This window comes from Parasteatoda tepidariorum, chromosome 6 (genome assembly GCF_043381705.1).
Source record: "Parasteatoda tepidariorum isolate YZ-2023 chromosome 6, CAS_Ptep_4.0, whole genome shotgun sequence".
NCBI classification, from domain to species: domain Eukaryota; kingdom Metazoa; phylum Arthropoda; class Arachnida; order Araneae; family Theridiidae; genus Parasteatoda; species Parasteatoda tepidariorum.
The window spans coordinates 43,586,770-43,604,749 of record NC_092209.1 but is presented as its reverse complement, the minus strand read 5'-3'; the positions used below and the strand labels follow the sequence as shown (position 1 = coordinate 43,604,749).

The 17,980-nt window shown below is 30.2% G+C and overlaps 1 long non-coding RNA gene across 1 annotated transcript in view; it reads left to right on the top strand.

Annotated features, from left to right (window-relative positions):
* The first annotated feature begins 2,099 nt into the window (after positions 1–2,099).
* Positions 2,100–17,980, top strand: part of LOC139425758 (uncharacterized) — a 70,568-nt gene continuing 54,687 nt past the window's right edge. Inside the window, exon 1 of the long non-coding RNA XR_011636905.1 lies at positions 2,100–2,223. This is a non-coding gene — a long non-coding RNA (uncharacterized lncRNA). The remainder of the gene's footprint in view (positions 2,224–17,980) is intronic.

The following is a 17,980-nucleotide window of genomic DNA, read 5'->3' as shown; positions in this document are numbered from 1 at the left end:
ACTAGAAACAAATACATTCTTGAATTCTAAACCTTATCAACCTACCATTCAATGTTATACCAATCAAGCATGGTGTTAAGCATTATTTTTGCGTCGAAATTCCCACTGTAGGTCGGTACAGTAACAGTTCTTTTCTCTTCACATTTTAATCTGTTCGGGAAAAAAATAAAAACTATAACTTCACTCATTTATGAAAAATATATTATCGACTGAAATTGCTGTTCGTAAATTCAACCGAATGAATCAGAACTTAAAGCAATTCTCTTTCAGCAACCTCTGACTAAGCTTTAAACATGATCCGGTAAAAACTGTGATTACGAGTTCAACCATTTATAACAAATGCCACTTCAAGAGGATTATCGGGACCATTAAAGATCTGATAGCGAGTGCTCAGGGTTCAACTATGGGTTCAGCTTAGTACTTAAATGTTTATGTTGTTGCTCGTCATAGATGAAGTAATGTTTCGTCTTATTTTATCATTATTCACAACAAAGTAAAAACAGTTTCAGATTACTACAAAAAAACTGAGGGAAACATATATAAAATTTTATCGCCTCCTCTACTCAAGAATATGAGCGAAAGGAAATGTGAGACCGATAACACTTTTAGTGCTGTTTCATACTTAATAAATTTTAAGTTGCGATGAAGTGTCACTACGCAATGAAGTGTAATTTAAAGAAGTCATAATATTAGAGTATTTTATGAGTAGGAAATTGAAGTACAGGAACAACGCGTAAAGAAGCAAACTTAAACTTACAAGCTGCGGTTATTAATTTCGAAGATTGGTCCTGTCAGTATTATATGAATTATATTGTTACTTAATACTTTTTATTTTTTTTCTCCTTATTACAATTTTAATTAAATAATTTCATAGGAAGAACGGAAATGTTAAAAAAAAATATGGATAATTTATTGAATATAAATTTAATTAAGAGTTTCGAAAACCTTAACTGATTACATGTATAAAATATTCTAACTCACGGAACCTCAGCTCTAGATAAACAAAACTTGTTCTAGACGGAATTAAATTTTTGACCATCGAAATTCGGGAGTTGCCTTAATTTCGAAAGAACGGCGGCGTTGCAGTATGAAGCGCTGACAGCGAATTGCAACATGAAGCAATGCACTACAGTGCATAGTATTTCAAGAACTAAATTGAAATACGATCCATTGCGAATTCCAACATGCAGCAATGCATTACAGTGCACAGTATTTCAAGTGCTAAATTGAATTATGATCAATTTCTTTTTCCTGTGTATATTTATATCTTTTCTACTTTATTGTCCCGCAGTGGACTGATCGTAAAGACACGGTTCCCAGTAAAACACCGAAATCGAGCATCACCGGCTGCGGTCAGTAAGCGGGTGGGTGACCACTTTGATCAACCTGCGTAGGGACCGAAGGTGCGCTGTATCTGTCCTCGTTAAACTGTTCTACCGTAAAGTGCTCGATTTCGATCGCAGTTCGTTGGACTACCAAAGCAGGGTAGCCATCCCCTCTGCAGAGGATCAAAATTGCGGTGGCATGTCTTTGGATCCTCCTCAGACCGTCACCAATAGTCCATTGTCCTCCAATAGTCCAGCAGCTGCAGTGCGACGTTAATAAAGTAACTACCAACCTGCTACTTTATCAGTAAGATACTTGAAATGCTCCACTCTCAGTTAGAAGATCGTGAGTTCGGTCATAGAGCGTGTATACATGGTGGGGTGCTAATTAAGTAACTGCTGTGGCTGAATTTCTCCCGATCTTACCGTTTCGGGTATCGACTATATCGTCTAACTGGGATCAAAGCTATGTGATGAATTACTTAGTTATTCATACACATATGCAAGCTTCTGTGCTCAATACGAAGAAAGGTTTGTAAGCCCTTGTAAAACTGAAAAACAGATATAACAAATAAGAGGACAACACAAAAATACATCCAGAGTTACGGGAGGAATACGAACCCGTTACCACCGCTCTTCAAAGCGTTTGGCGAAAGGATAATACCTCAATTTCCGGGTATATGAAGAAATGCCAGATATAAGCAGCCGAAGTGCATAAAATAAACAAAAGGTACAATTTTTTTTTAAACTATCATCACACAAGTTGGCATTTGTATGTGCAACAATAAATAAATAAACAACTTTCACGGTGATTTTTTTTTTTAAAAAAGAGACTCTTTATACTTAGTGCGAAGTATTTGAAAAAGATGCATTAGTTGAAGGAGCTGATGTCTTGGAGGTAATATAATTGTGTCACCTTTATTTTGTCAACTGCTTGATAATTACTTTTTTTTTCAGTTATTAAATTCTATTCTTAATTTTCTTTTAAACTATTTGTAGGTTGACGATTCTAAAAATAGTAGTGGTAAAAAACGCAGGTGAAAATGCGTTGTGTCATATGAAAAGCTAGTAAAAAATTTATGAAGTATTAGATTATGAATCATTGAATTCAAATAACGGTTAAGATTTTTAATAACCTTAGCAGCAGAAACCCTCCAGCATGTCAACAAGTGCTGCAGATTATCCCAGCATCGTCAGATAATTCTTCGTCTCAGATTTTTTTCCGCTTTGGAATGACAAGGCTAAAACAATGATGAGAGAGAGGAAATAGAAAAATCATTTTTAATTTCTTAAACCAATTCGATAAGTACTTGCTTCAGATCCATAATAAAATTTGTTTGCCAATATGCCGATATATAGGCAAACGAAAACTAATTTTTTACAAAAATTCCAAATTTTCTTTCATTTACTGGAATTTTGAAATATAAAGAATTTTTAAAAGGAATCAAAAATTTAAAAGAACTAATTTGAAAATTTCCGAATACTCTTGTTGCTTGTTTATAGTCTGTTCAAAGATTTTTTTTTTCAAGTTTCTATTCATTCATTAAATTAAAAAATGCTAAGCAAATTTAACAAAGTTTTATATAAAAATTTTGTACATAGTTTGTAACTACACTGAAAAGCCAAAAAAAAACTGGTATCTAAATTCAGAAGAGTGCCACTGGCCACCAAAATCCCCAGACATGAACATTATTGAACACATTTGGGATGTCTTGCAACGTGATTTTCAGAAGATATCCCCACCCCCTCTTACTCCCACTGGTTTATGGACAGCCCTGCAGGATTCATGGGGTCAATTATCTCCTGCAGTACTTCACACATTGATGGAATCCATGCCACGTCGTGTTGAGGCACTTCTGCGTGCTCGCGGGGGCCCTACACGATATTAGGCAGTTATACCAGTTTTTTTTGGCTCTTCAGTGTATCTTATAATGCAAAAATTTTACAATGCACCAACGAAAAAAAAATGGAATACTCTGACTAACTTTTGATCTACTGATCTAATTTTATAGTTCTAGAATTCCATCTTAATGGTTTGAAGGGGTGACCTCAAATTAATTGGTGCAGACGATATTTTAAGTTACAAAATCAGACAAAAAAAAAACGTACTTTCCCTGAATAAACGTACCCTTTTTAGCGGATTCGAAATTTGATTCCCAAAATATAGGGGGGTAGCCACAATCTGGGAGATATGGTTCCCATTGTTTGGTCAGTAGAGCGCTCCAAAGACCGCTTAATGTTAATTTTACTTTTTGCGTATTTTGCCAAATTTCGAGAACTTTTTAAGAAAATTGAAAATTTTTTGCACACAAGTATAAACTTCATTCATCCAAAGATAATTCCAAGAAAAAAATAAGTAATAAAGTAATAACAAATTTTGAATTGTAAGGTATACAATTTTTACGTAATTTTAAAAAATGTAATTTTACGAGACAAAATACTAAATTTGAGCGAAATTGGTCAAATTTTGGATCGCTTTCCTAACCAAATTATAGGGACTGTATTTCTTAGATTGCAGTTACTTCCTATATATTGGGTATGGTTATTCAGAGAAAATACGTTTTTGTGTCTGATTTTGTAACTTAAAATATCGTCAGCACCAATTAATTAGCATATTTGAGGTCACCTCTTGCAACTATTAAGATAGTCCTAGAACGTGAAGATCCGATCATTAAGTTATTTAGGGTGGAACGTTTTTTATTTTGCGTACTGTGCACACGTTGGTTTAAATTTAATTTTTCTAATAATAGTCTCTGTCTGACTATTATTATAAAAATTGTTAGCGTAGCACACAAATTATATTTTGTCAAGATAGCATTGCAGATTGTCTCATTGAACTTACATTAGCTAGATTGACTAATATGGGTAAAATTTAGTCACATCAGTCAGACTGACTAATATGAGTAAAATTGACCTACATTAACCAGATTGACTAATATGAGTAAAATTTACTCACATTAGTCATTAAATTTGACTATTAGGTTGATAACACTCGTGAACCATGTAAAATGTCCCACAGACCATAGTTTGAGAATCGCTGAATTTTAATATACTCCAAGAAATAGAGGTTAAAAATTACTCATTTTCGAAATCTGCGTGAGAGTGAATTTCGAAGGTTGTGAAAAGGTAAATGTCAACCTTGAACCATCCTATTTTTTTTTTTTAATGTCTTCACCTTGAAAAGAGAAAGGTGAGTCACAAAAAAGGTAGACATTAACAGCCTAAGTAATGAACATTCGACCTGCAATTGGGGTGTTATGAAATTTGTTCTTTTTGTTCCTCAAAATGACAAGAAAAACCGTAGGCGTGACAGTGATTGCTAACGGTAACCGAAACTTCTCATTTTTCTTTTGTGTCATAAGTCCTTGCTTTTCTTCCGAACGCCTTATTAGAAGATTTAGACAATATGAAGTTTGGAATTCATTATTCAAAATGAACTATTTGTGTTCGTCGCAAAACTAAAGGACAAAATAGTTTTTGCGCCTTAAGAAATTCTCCTTTTTTTATTCTATCCATGAGATGAGGCCTTTGAAGCAGAATTTTTATTAAATATATTTTTCGTATTTTTTTCATTATTTTGTATTAATTTAGGTAATTTAAAATATGTAAAAAAATATTATGTTTAGAATTTGAATAGTTTGTGGTTATGAATTACAATATGTAATACCGGTGCTTTTTCTTCGTTAAAGGTTAAATCTTCCAAACACATTTACTACCGAAATATATATATTTTTTAATGTGCACTTATTTGTAGTTATTTAGATCTAAGAGAAAGAGTTATTTATCATTGAAATTTCTTTAATTAAAAAAATCAATTATTGATAAATTTTTGAATGTGAATGAAAAAAAAATCATACTACTTTCTTATTTCATATTTTAGAACGTATATAATTCCGATAATCTAGCGAATTTTTTGCAGCAACTGTTAGATTGTTTTTGTATAATAAAAGAATACCAAATTTCACTTGTACTTAGGGTGTGAAAAAATCTTATATAAAAGGGACCCTGGTATCCCCTTTGCATCAAAGGGTTGAGCGCAGAAAAATTTTTTTCTTCAAAATAAAATAATTATAGCGTCGTTAAACTGTGTTTTTATCAAATGCAAACTTTTTTTATTTCAGTAGAATTCTCCATCTCTGATTTAGTCTTATGTTGAGACAAATTATTTATAACTAGAATAATCAACTAAAAATTCTCAACAATTGAATATAAAGTGAAATAAAAATCAAGAAATTGATATTTGAATCTTGCGCATAACTCTAAACGTCTGATAATTTGAAGAGAATTGAAAATGTTTAAAAGCAAAAAATTTAACAGAAATTGTAAAAATTGAACAGTACAAGTGTTACTCACAGCTGATTTTTGTTTGCTGTTTACGAGTATGTCAAAGGTTTGCATATTTTTAGTTGAAAATAACCTATGGTGCAAGCTTTGCCCTCGGCTAATTTTTGTTTGCTTTTCAAGAATGTAACAAAAGTTGGAATGTTAATTTATCGGGGACTGTGTCGCAGTTTAAATTTAGTATCCCGGTATATAGATTTGATATTGTTGCACAAATTAAGATATAAATTTTTTTTTGACAAGTTCATGAAAATTTGGAGTTTTGGTCACATATTTTTAAAAGATTAATGTATATTTATTACAATTCAAATGACAATAAGTATTCAGAATAGAAGGACGTAATCTAAAGAACTAAACACATAAAATTAAATACATCAAAACATTTCGTTCCAAAAAAAGCCTATTTTCACATTAGAAGACTGGATTAATGTATTATGCATCTATTACCACTGTACCTATTACCACAATAGCTAATGTAGAACCTATTATCATAATTAATTAAGCAACACTGACTTCGATTATAGTTTAGTAATTTTTATACAGTCTGTTTTTGAAATAGAATTGGACCAATTCAATTTTTAGGATATCAAATTTGTGTTTTCCTAGCAACAATTTTTATTTGTGTAAATTTTAAAAGCTTATTAAATGCCTTTGATTTGAACATTTTTAGTAATAATTTCTGTATCGTATAAGCAATCGGGCAAAACAATTTCTGCAAAAAGTAAGAAAAGTAAGTGTAATTCATTTCACCTTTATAAAGTTCATATCTTTCTCATGCGAATTTAAAGCAACGAACCGACAGTAATTTTTCTAACTCTTTGAGAAAATCTTTTTGAAATAGAAAGTGTGACTAACTGTTTTTTAATCTTTATTTTTTGAAAGTTATATCTTCAGCAATAAGTCGTATGATTACTTCTGCTTGCAAATCGCTCTCTTACGTCATTGATGAACCATTAAATCGCCTGCAGTATGGATTATTCACTTTCAGTGCTTTCCTGCATGGATTGTTTGACTTTTTTCCAGTTTTTATCTTCGCAAAAATCAAAAATAATCTGTCATGTCGATGTTTTACTCCAATAAATAACGAAATAACTGAAAGATAACATGTTAAAGCTTTTGTTTCCATATTTAAATAATGGGAAAAATCTAGCATTAATATTGATATAAAATGATAAGTGGTGGTTTCATTCCTTTGGTTAGAATATTTGTCAGAAAAATATTTCATTAATTTGATCCTTGCTTGAAATGTTATGGTACCAAATGTAATATAAAAATGATTTTATAGCTTTATTTTATAATTTTATTTTCATATTTTAAAACCATGAAAATAATTGTATTCATATTTATATAAAATAAAACTGTTCAAAATTACAATTTTTAACTGTCACATCGCTCGGCCTTGGAACTGCAGGAGTTGAATGATAGGTAAATTAAAACCATCTTTCAACTTTTGCTCAACTTATAAGCTATTGTTCTGAAACAAATGTGTTACGCAACAATGAATTCTGAACAAGATACAGTGTCTCCAATGGATGGTGTTTTCGACACTAGGGAGCGCTGCAAGCTGTATTAACAAATTTTCATTTCAAACTCACCAGAATTACAAAATAACATTAATATCTTATGAAATACGGCAGATTAGAGCTCAGAAATTATCTAATTTATTTCTTTTATTAAATGCAAAATTATCCGTTTGAAAATATCGCCTCGCAGAATAACATGCAGTAAGCAGCTGCAAACTTTCTAATCGGAACTAGAGCAGGCATACAGCTCGAGATTGTTATTGTTTACATTTCTACTGAAAACACCATCCATTAGAATTTGCGTATATTTTTTCCCATTTTTTAGGAAGGCAACACTTTAAAACAGATGGAGATACATTTTATTATCATTAAGGAAACTTGAATATTCTGTTCGTACATTCCTATTAATATAACGAAAAGACCATATTCTGCAGTAATAAATGATTTCAACTTAACTGACCATAATATGGTGTAAAACCAAAAAACACTAAGCTGATTTGTTTTTCTTGTTCAGTAATTATTTAATATGCGTTGGCAATGTTAAAATAAATGTGAATCAGAATTCCGTATGTCTAATAAAAGAATGTCATTTTTCATACATTTATATGTTAAATAATTTAAAACAAATAACACTTTTACACCAAAATGCCTCACTATTCCTGAATGCACTCTTTTTTACTAACTTCATATTTTATAAAAAATATTTTGCGTTTCTCACAAATAAAAATCTGAGACTTCTTTTTTTAAAATTTTTTTCCAAAACTTCGTAAAAATCTTTTATTTAATAATCTGAAATTTTAAATTCAAGTCTAAGAGAAGGGTTGGATTTGAGAGAAGAGAAAGTTATGACAAGGCATTGGGATTTCTAAAATTAATGTTATGAATTTATATTTAAATATAAGCTTTTTTCAACATCTTTTTAATGAATTTGAATGATTTTTTATTATTCAACGCCTGCACACGATATTCTTACTTTCAAGTCAATTTCAAAAGTAAATTAGCCAATCTTTAAATATCAATATATTTTTTAAATTTGCATAAATATGTACATTTGCTTCATTCAGTTTAAATAAAGATATTCTAAATTAAAAACAATTTTTTCGTTAACATAATTTTTTAAAATTCTAATGCAATTTTTTTAAAAGAAAAATTGCAATTAAGTTAAGCTTAATTCAGATCTACAATGAACTAAAACCGTTAAAGTGAAATATATTGAACGGTCAAGTGCACATTTCCGCTTTTGAATTGTCAACGTAACAATAAGTTCTATGACCTTATTGTTTCAATGTTCTTTTCATCTAACAAGTATTTCGATGTCAAATTGTTCCATGCTGATTTTGCGCAAACGATTTCCTTATCTCTGAATTTCGATGAAAAATATAGTTAGAAGTAATTTAATAACCATGGAAACGACGTGACCCGGATATCAAAGAAATTTTTTTAACATCTCTGAGAAGAATAGGATGGTTGCTATTTAGTTCTAGAAGCCACACCTCACGCATTGTCATCTGTCAATGATCGATGGAAAATTACTTGTTCCGTTTTGGCAACGTTGTCGATATCTTTTTTCATCATCAATGTGAAGTGAACCGTATTTGTGTCGTCTGCTTGAAAATACCGAATGTGTTAAGATGAGTAATTTAGGGCATATTTCAACTAAAGAAATATTACCGGTAATTATGAGAGACAAATTAAGGCACTTGACCATATTTTTTCTTCAAAAAATAAGGAACAAATAAGCAAAAAGGAAACTTTTTTTTAAAAAGTTAATTTTCATTTTGATCTTGAACTATATTTTTATTTTGGTACAATGAAGTTTTGTATAAATTAGTGTTCTCTATTTTTACTTTGTTTAATGCTCCTTTTTTTAAACGTCCTTTTTTATTTTCTCAACTAATTTCTGGTCACTAATTGCGCCCTTTCTGAAAATTGAAGCAAAAGGTCTATTAAGGTTAACATACTTTATTAAGCTCGAAAATATGGCAACGTTTCAAGCCATTGATTCATTATACGGCTCAAGTTATGAAGGAAAAAAAAAAGATTGAAATTTGATTATCAAGAAAAGAGTGTTTTACCAATTAAAAAATGTTTCTACTTTAAATGGAAGACAAATAAATAATAATAAAGCAAATAATTAATTACAATATTAATAATAATTAAATAAAACAAATAATTCTTTTGTTAAAAAATATTAGATATTTTAATGGAAATGAAAAATTAGTTTTTATTGTACAATAAAGTCGAAGAAAATGCTAGCGCAAAGAGATTATAAATTTGAAATATATATATATATATATATATATTAGGTTTTAAAAAAAATTAAATGTAATGAACGAGTAGCACGTAAAATTNTATATATATATCAATATGTGTGTGTGTGTGTGTGTGTGTGTGTGTGTGCGTGATCGAAAGCTCTAACCACGATGGAAACTAGTATATCTGTACACCCGATGGTACAATCGGCCATACCGTTTATTGGTTCTTCATAGCGTTGGTTAGAGTGCTGGGATATCCAGCAGTGGACTGATCGTTAAGACATGGTTCGCAGCAGATCACCGATGTCAAGCATCACTGACTGCGGTCAGTGTGCGGGTGGCTGACTACTTGGATTAGTCTGCGTAGGGACCGAGGGTGTGTGGTATTGGTGCTCGTTACTCAGTTCTACCGTAAAGTGCTCGACTTCGCGTGCCGAATGCTGTAATTACTATGGAAACAGGTGTTTATTCTGATGATTCATCTTCTTAGGATGAGTATTAACTTTTTTTCTAGCATGGGCATGCAATTTGCTCTGTAAATCTTACTTTTTTTTTCTTTTTGAAAAAGAAAGAAACAGTTTTTATGTATGCCATTCTAAAATAGCATTTTTGGAAGCAAGTTGAAAAATTTGGCTGCAGATTCTTTATATTTTGGATACAAGCAGTTTCTCAGAATGCCACTCGGTAAAATGGTGTGCCATACCCTATTGATGAGCTGTAATGTTTTCCAGTATTGATGAACGAAACTGGATTTATATAAAAATATAGGATGTTCCGTAATTACGATAGCTTTTTATTCGATAGCTTTTTTTTTTATTCTTGTCAAAAATTCATTTAAGAAATCGCATGCACTTGGGGTCGCAAATCAATATTTAGAGAGGAAAAAAACAAAGGCGCTATCGAAACTCAACGAATCATTACTAAGGAAATAAAACTAAAATCATTGGAACCTGTTTGATTACTGAAGGGAACAGTGAAGAGCCGATAGGTGATTGTTTGAAAGAAACTCTTTCAAATCTCATGAGGCAATCAAATTTGCTTTTGATGTTTTTTTTATACTGTTTTTCTCATTCTTGTTTCTCCTTTAAATAGGCATCAATTGACGATTCTCAATTTGTATATTTTGATTTCATTTCTTAAATTAGAATTCTAAATATATGTTTCTCCTTTATTTAGGCATCAATTGACGATTCTCAATGTGCATATTTTGATTTCATTTTTGATATTAGGATTCTAAATATATGTTTAAAAGGTGGATGTTACAGAACATTTTGCATAATTACACGTTTAATGTCGCGAGGGGAAGCCTTAGTTGTTATACGATAGTTTGAAGGCAATATTTGTGTTTGATTTAATGTAAGTCTTACATCCTTTAAAGATTTAAAAAAGCCGGAAAAGGCTTTCACCTTGCACTGTTCCTTTCGGTTCAAACTCGTTACTTGATCTTCGAACTTCACTGCTTATTCCATTACGGGGTAAAATACTTCTTATATTTTATAAATAATGCACATTTCATCTTTTAATATTAGACAGATATCGTCGTCACCAATGGGAAAAAAACAAATACAGCCCTTTTTTCTGTGTTTACGTTAGCCTTTTATAAATATAAATTCTTATTTAAGTAACGATTTTTGTATTTTTGAGCAATGCAATTACAGATACTTGTGTTTAATTTTGTGCCCTTAGATTTTTAAAATTTTTTTATTACACAGAATACGTGATGTAAAGACATTAAATACTTTTAATAATAAGCAATCAGTTCCTTAAAAAAGAGACTTATTTACTAATGACCATTATAATTAAAGTCAGAAACTCAGCTGTTCATCTGTCACCAAGACGATAATTATATTTCTCCATATTCGTTCTAGAATTTAAGAATCTCCCGGATGCAGTGAAATGAAGTGAAATCACTATCATTTTAACTTTCGAACAGTGAAAGTTGTTCTAAAAGTAACTACGCCACTAAATCTGAAAGGATGATTTAGGTTAAACGCCTCTGACGACAGTTTCCATTTCCGTTGTACGAAATGATATCCGTAATGTCGGTCATTTCCTGCGGAATTACAGGTTTCGCGTTTTAGCGATCGTCTGCTTTTAAATGAACGTCGTGCCATCTTCTAATCTTCTCGGATTATGTGACAGCTTCAAAACCCTGTCATAAATTTAGCATGAAAGAATTAAACTTTACTTGATTTCTTTGTACTTATATGCCCTGACGACACTATCGGAAATTAGTTTTGCAAATCTGCAGTATAAATACAGCAGATTTGAAAAACTAATTAAGTTTGAAAAAAAAATTAATTAATACAGCCTTAGATGATATGAATAAATGATGAGCATTCAATTCTAAGATGAAAAAATTGCATATAATTACTCAAAATTTTAATTATTAATTATAATATGATTAATAATCATTATAAAATTAATAATTATAATATAATAAATAATTTTTATATAATTATATTATTAATTATAATAAAATTGATAATTATATTATTAATTATAATAAAATTAATAATTATATTATTAATTATAATAAAAATCATAATTATAATTATTAACATAAATATTATTAATTATAATAAGAATCATAATTATAATTATTAACATAAATATTATTAATTATAACAAAATTAATTATAATTATTAATTTTAACATAGATATAATTAATGACTAATTTAGTTTGAAAAAAATATTTTGATACAGCCTTAGATGATATGAAAAAGTGATGAGCAGTCATCATTGAGATGAATAAATTGCATTTATAATTAATAATTCTTACCATTAATTATAGCTTATTATGACTAGATGCTAGCTTTGAATAAAGGCAGAAAATACGATTTTTAATTTCAGAAATAAAAAGCTTAGAAGAAAGTAAACTATTAAATCTGATAATTATTTTTAAAATTTCAAATAGTTAAACTAAAATTATTTATTTTTGTAAATGTTTTTTATTGCATGAAAATTATAATGTTATTTAATAGAAATTTTTTTTGCAAATTCTAGGACACTTTTATTCTGTATTTCTTTTTAATTTGTTTATGAAATAAAATCCACTATCCTTAAATAAAATATTTATTATGCATATAACTGTCTGAAAGGTTATTTAATTCACGTTTCGCACCTTTCTTATAATTTTTTATTGCAATTAAAAATTCTTAACAATTATGGTTAAGCGTTAATTATAATTATATTTTTAAGTAGGCAATCACTTTGTAAAAGCATATAAACAAAATGAAATTTTTTTAAAAATTTTATTTGAAAAAACTGTTCCTCGGGAGGATAAAAAAACAAAAACAAATTTAGAGGTGCAGTTTTTTTCTTTCTTTTTGAATATGAAATGAATAAGCAGTTTTTCTAAACTAATACCATTTTTGGAAGTTTAATGTAGATATTCAAAATCTAACTATGCTGCAACTTCAGGAGTAGAAATAATTTAGAAATATTTTACATACTTAAAAGCACTTAAGTCATACATCCAGCACACTTAATATTGGTTTTCTGAACTAACTTCAACGCGCAATAGCTCATCAAATAGCTAAGCTTCGTTGTTGGAGTGATAGTGGTAACGCGGCTCCTCTGATTTGAAGCATTTTTTTTCATATCTGCATTTATGTTTATTGTGCCTACGCGTGCTTTTATGCATGTTTTTTAGTTTTCTCGTGTTTTGCTGTAGCTTTAACGTTGGCTAAAGGTTTTGTCTTGGAGAAAAAAAAAAGTATCTGGAATTTTTTTTTTTTTTTTTGACTATATACAAATCTCCTAATAATCTCTCCTTTCCGTTGATTTGATTTGATTTCATTACTTTCCGTCTGTACTAACGTTTATGTCGGGCGCAGTATAGCTAATTTCGACTTTTGTGTAAAAACAGCAGAATATTACTAACTTTTTTGACAATTTTTCGTAGTAATTAAAATCTCCCACCAACTTGGGTAAAAGGCAATTATATTTTTTGCAATCAATCGTTTGGCAAAGGCATACAAACAGAAGAAAAAAAAACAAACTTGAAGCATTATTTTTAAAAAATTAAATTGCGCCAAATGATTTCCGATTTATTGGACACTGGGTCTTGTTATGATATCATTTCCACTTTTAACTTATAATCTTCAATTGGTACACGGGGCCTGTCAAAAATATTTGTCATGAAAAGAAGTTACAAGTTAAAAAGACCCAGCATCTTTACTCAGCAGCAGTTATTCCCTTAAGTGTGGTACGCGTACTCCTTGGTATTCTTGACTATTGTATTCAAGGCATGCAATGATTAGCGTTGGAGAAAATTGATGTATTTCTGCAAGATTTAATCACGTTTTTTAAAAATGCCTCAACAGTTTCGAAATAGAGTGTTACGAAATGGTTGCTCTTAATGCACGTAAAATTGAATTTCTGCAGGAAAAAAAAGAGTCCGATAGCTATAAACATTCAATGTGTCACATTGTGCAATAATTATTGCGATAGTGTAAAGGAGAATTATCAAAAGCAAGTTTGCCTGATGAAATTAGAGTGTCCGCCATTCTCTTATAACCATCTTGAAACTTCATCGTTAAAGGAACTAGTTTGGCTTGATTTTTATTTCTTTTTTGATCCTATTAACACTAAGGATTAGTACAACTTGGAAGAATTTTTTTTAAAATTTTACATTCAAAAATATTGAATTGAAACCCTTGTTTCAATTAGGGAATGTTTTGGTAACTTGTTTGATTAAATATTGAAATTAATCCTTATTATTTTCATGCCTTAGAAACCAAAAGTAGACTAAATATACAACGCTGCATTATGCTCCTTAAAACTATAATTTCAGTGCAATTCAAGAGCTCTTGGCGATATTGAAGTCAGCAATTGAATGGTAAAGCATTTTTAGTTACTTCAGCTAGCCATTCATAAACATAACTTCAAAAAAAAAAATCTTGTTTACTACATCACATCAAGTATTCATGTTCATGAAAATTTTAAAGCTTCAAGACTACGTTTGTGGAGCTTTAAATGCATTTTTTTTCGGCTAGAGTAATAAATTTGTATGAAAAATAAATGAAATGGAACTTGAACTACAAAATAGAAGGGGCAATGGTGGACCATGAACCATGAAGACGAAGCAGTTCCGCATGGCAGTGCAGAGAGGCCATCTTTAACCATTTGAGAGTCAGTTTCTAACTAACCATTTCCTAAATGGGTCATTGGACCAAATTGCGCTTATCAAATATTAAACCACAGACATTTATTTTGTTCTTTTTTTTCCGTCTATTTATCGTTTGCTCATTTTGTTTTATCGTTTGGACATTTTGTTTCATCGTTTGGTAATTATCACAGATGTGTGATTTCGCAACACTGCCAAGATCGTTTGAAAGAGATATGACAGAAATTTTTCACAGAATACTCAAATAAATTCAACAAACAATAAAAATAAGACAACAAGGCTTAAACATAACGCAGTGGAGGGTGTTTCCTTAAGATGAAGGAGCGGAGGCGTGAATGAGTTCTTTCAGAGGAAATTTTTTTAAGAAGAATGTGGCAACGTGAGTTGCTTAATGTAATAACCTCAAAGAAATAAAATGGGGTACTTCTTCATTTCAAAAGGAGCAAAAAGTCTAATTTATTATTTTTACTCCATTTGAAGGCAATTTTATGATATGTTATCTGATTTTGTTTTTCAATATTACAAAATCGCATTGCGTCTAACAGTATTATCAACTTTGCTGTATCATTATTATGAGGCCAATTTAAACCATAAACTTGAATAATATTATCATGCAAATAAATACTTTCAAATTAATTATATGATTCTATGATTTAACTTAAGAAAAAAAAAAGGTTTTTTAATGAAAGGTGCTCATAAAAACTTTTTTGCAGACCATAGCATTTATTAAATTTTTTGAAGTATACTAAATTTACCGATCAGCCTGGTTTTATCAAGAATTAAGTTCCTGCTTTATAGTTGCTAATTTCCCACATCCAATATGAAACCTGAGAATATTACGAATTTTAAAAAAAAGGAAAAGCCCCTTGCATATGGTACTTGCTTTTTCTTGCTCGCGAGATGTAATAGAGAGAGGAATCTTCACTGTGTAGTTCAAATACGGATAACGGATGGTAAATTGATGTTCAGGTTAAAGACAATGGACTCATTGAATTGACAATGGGGGTTAAAGCAAAGAATGCAAGGAGCACAAAATAAAATAAACATCACCCTGAATAACTTACGTTCTAATTATCAGATTTTCGCTGTAAATAATGGCTAGCTGAAGTAATTAAAATCTTCACTGAGTAGTTTTAATACGGATAACGGATGGTAAATCGATGTTCAGGTTAAAGACAATGGACTCATTGAATTGACAATGGGGGTTAAAGCAAAGAATGTAAGGAGCACAAAATAAAATAAACATCACCCTGAATAACTTTCGTTCTAATTATCAGATTTTCGCTGTAAATAATGGCTAGCTGAAGTAATTAAAATCTTCACTGAGTAGTTTTAATACGGATAACGGATGGTAAATCGATGTTCAGGTTAAAGACAATGGACTCATTGAATTGACAATGGGGGTTAAAGCAAAGAATGTAAGGAGCACAAAATAAAATAAACATCACCCTGAATAACTTTCGTTCTAATTATCAGATTTTCGCTGTAAATAATGGCTAGCTGAAGTAATTAAAATCTTCACTGAGTAGTTTTAATACGGATAACGGATGGTAAATCGATGTTCAGGTTAAAGACAATGGACTCATTGAATTGACAATGGGGGTTAAAGCAAAGAATGTAAGGAGCACAAAATAAAATAAACATCACCCTGAATAACTTTCGTTCTAATTATCAGATTTTCGCTGTAAATAATGGCTAGCTGAAGTAATTAAAATCTTCACTGAGTAGTTTTAATACGGATAACGGATGGTAAATCGATGTTCAGGTTAAAGACAATGGACTCATTGAATTGACAATGGGGGTTAAAGCAAAGAATGTAAGGAGCACAAAATAAAATAAACATCACCCTGAATAACTTTCGTTCTAATTATCAGATTTTCGCTGTAAATAATGGCTAGCTGAAGTAATTAAAATCTTCACTGAGTAGTTTTAATACGGATAACGGATGGTAAATCGATGTTCAGGTTAAAGACAATGGACTCATTGAATTGACAATGGGGGTTAAAGCAAAGAATGTAAGGAGCACAAAATAAAATAAACATCACCCTGAATAACTTTCGTTCTAATTATCAGATTTTCGCTGTAAATAATGGCTAGCTGAAGTAATTAAAATCTTCACTGAGTAGTTTTAATACGGATAACGGATGGTAAATCGATGTTCAGGTTAAAGACAATGGACTCATTGAATTGACAATGGGGGTTAAAGCAAAGAATGTAAGGAGCACAAAATAAAATAAACATCACCCTGAATAACTTCGGTTCTAATTATCGGATTTTCGCTGTAAATAATGGCTAGCTGAAGTAATTAAAATCTTCACTGTGTAGTTTTAATACGGATAATGGATGGTGAATCGATGTTCAGGTTAAAGGCAATGGATTCATTGGATTGACAATGGAGGTTAAAGCAAAGAATGCATGGAGCACAAAATAAATAAAAAAAATCACCCTGAATAACTTTCTTTCTAATTATTGGATTTTCGCTGTAAATAATGGCTAGCTGAAGTAACTAAAAATGTTTTACCATTCAATTACTGACTTCAATATCGTCATGAGCTCTTGAATTGCATTTGAATTATAGCTTTAATGAACGTAATGCAGCGTTGTATATTTCGTCTACTTTTGTTTTCCATAGCATGAAACAATGAGGATTAATTTCGATATTTAATCAAACAACGATATTCAATCAAACATTCCCTAATTGTAACATGTAAATGTAACATGTAAATGTAAAATAAATAAATAAGACTTCTTCCAATTTATAACCAATAATTTATAAATATCAAGAATGAAAATAAGTGTCAAACTTAAGTGTTCCTGGGGTTAACTTCAAATATGTTAATTAATTAGTGCTAACTATTAAATAAGTTACGAAATCAGATACAAAAATGCAGTTTCATAAATATACATGAATTTTTTTTTTCTTCGTATTTGGATTTCTGACCCTTAAAATAGGTAGCTACAATCTGGAAATTGTGGTTCTAATAGTTTAGTCAAAAGAGCGGTTGGAAGTTTGGATGTTAATGTTAATTTCGTTTTTTGCGCTTTTAGTCATATCTTTAAAACTAATAGTGCAGTTTTAAAAAAATTACACCCACTCATGAAACTCGCTCACCCAAAGATAATTTTATGCAAAAAATAATTTTTAACAGTTACTTATTATTTTTTATTATTTAATTTAATACTGGATGAAAAAAGTTTGAATTATGAGCCATAAATTTTCATACCATATAAATCTACGAATTTTTATAAAGTAAAATCTGAAGTTTCAATTGTTTTTATCAAATAGAAGTTGCAAAAAAATAAACGTAATTATTTTTAAAAAAATAATTCGGAGACAATGAATTTTTAATCACCTGGCCACGTGTGATTTTCAGAATTACTCAACCAAATATTTTATTATATTT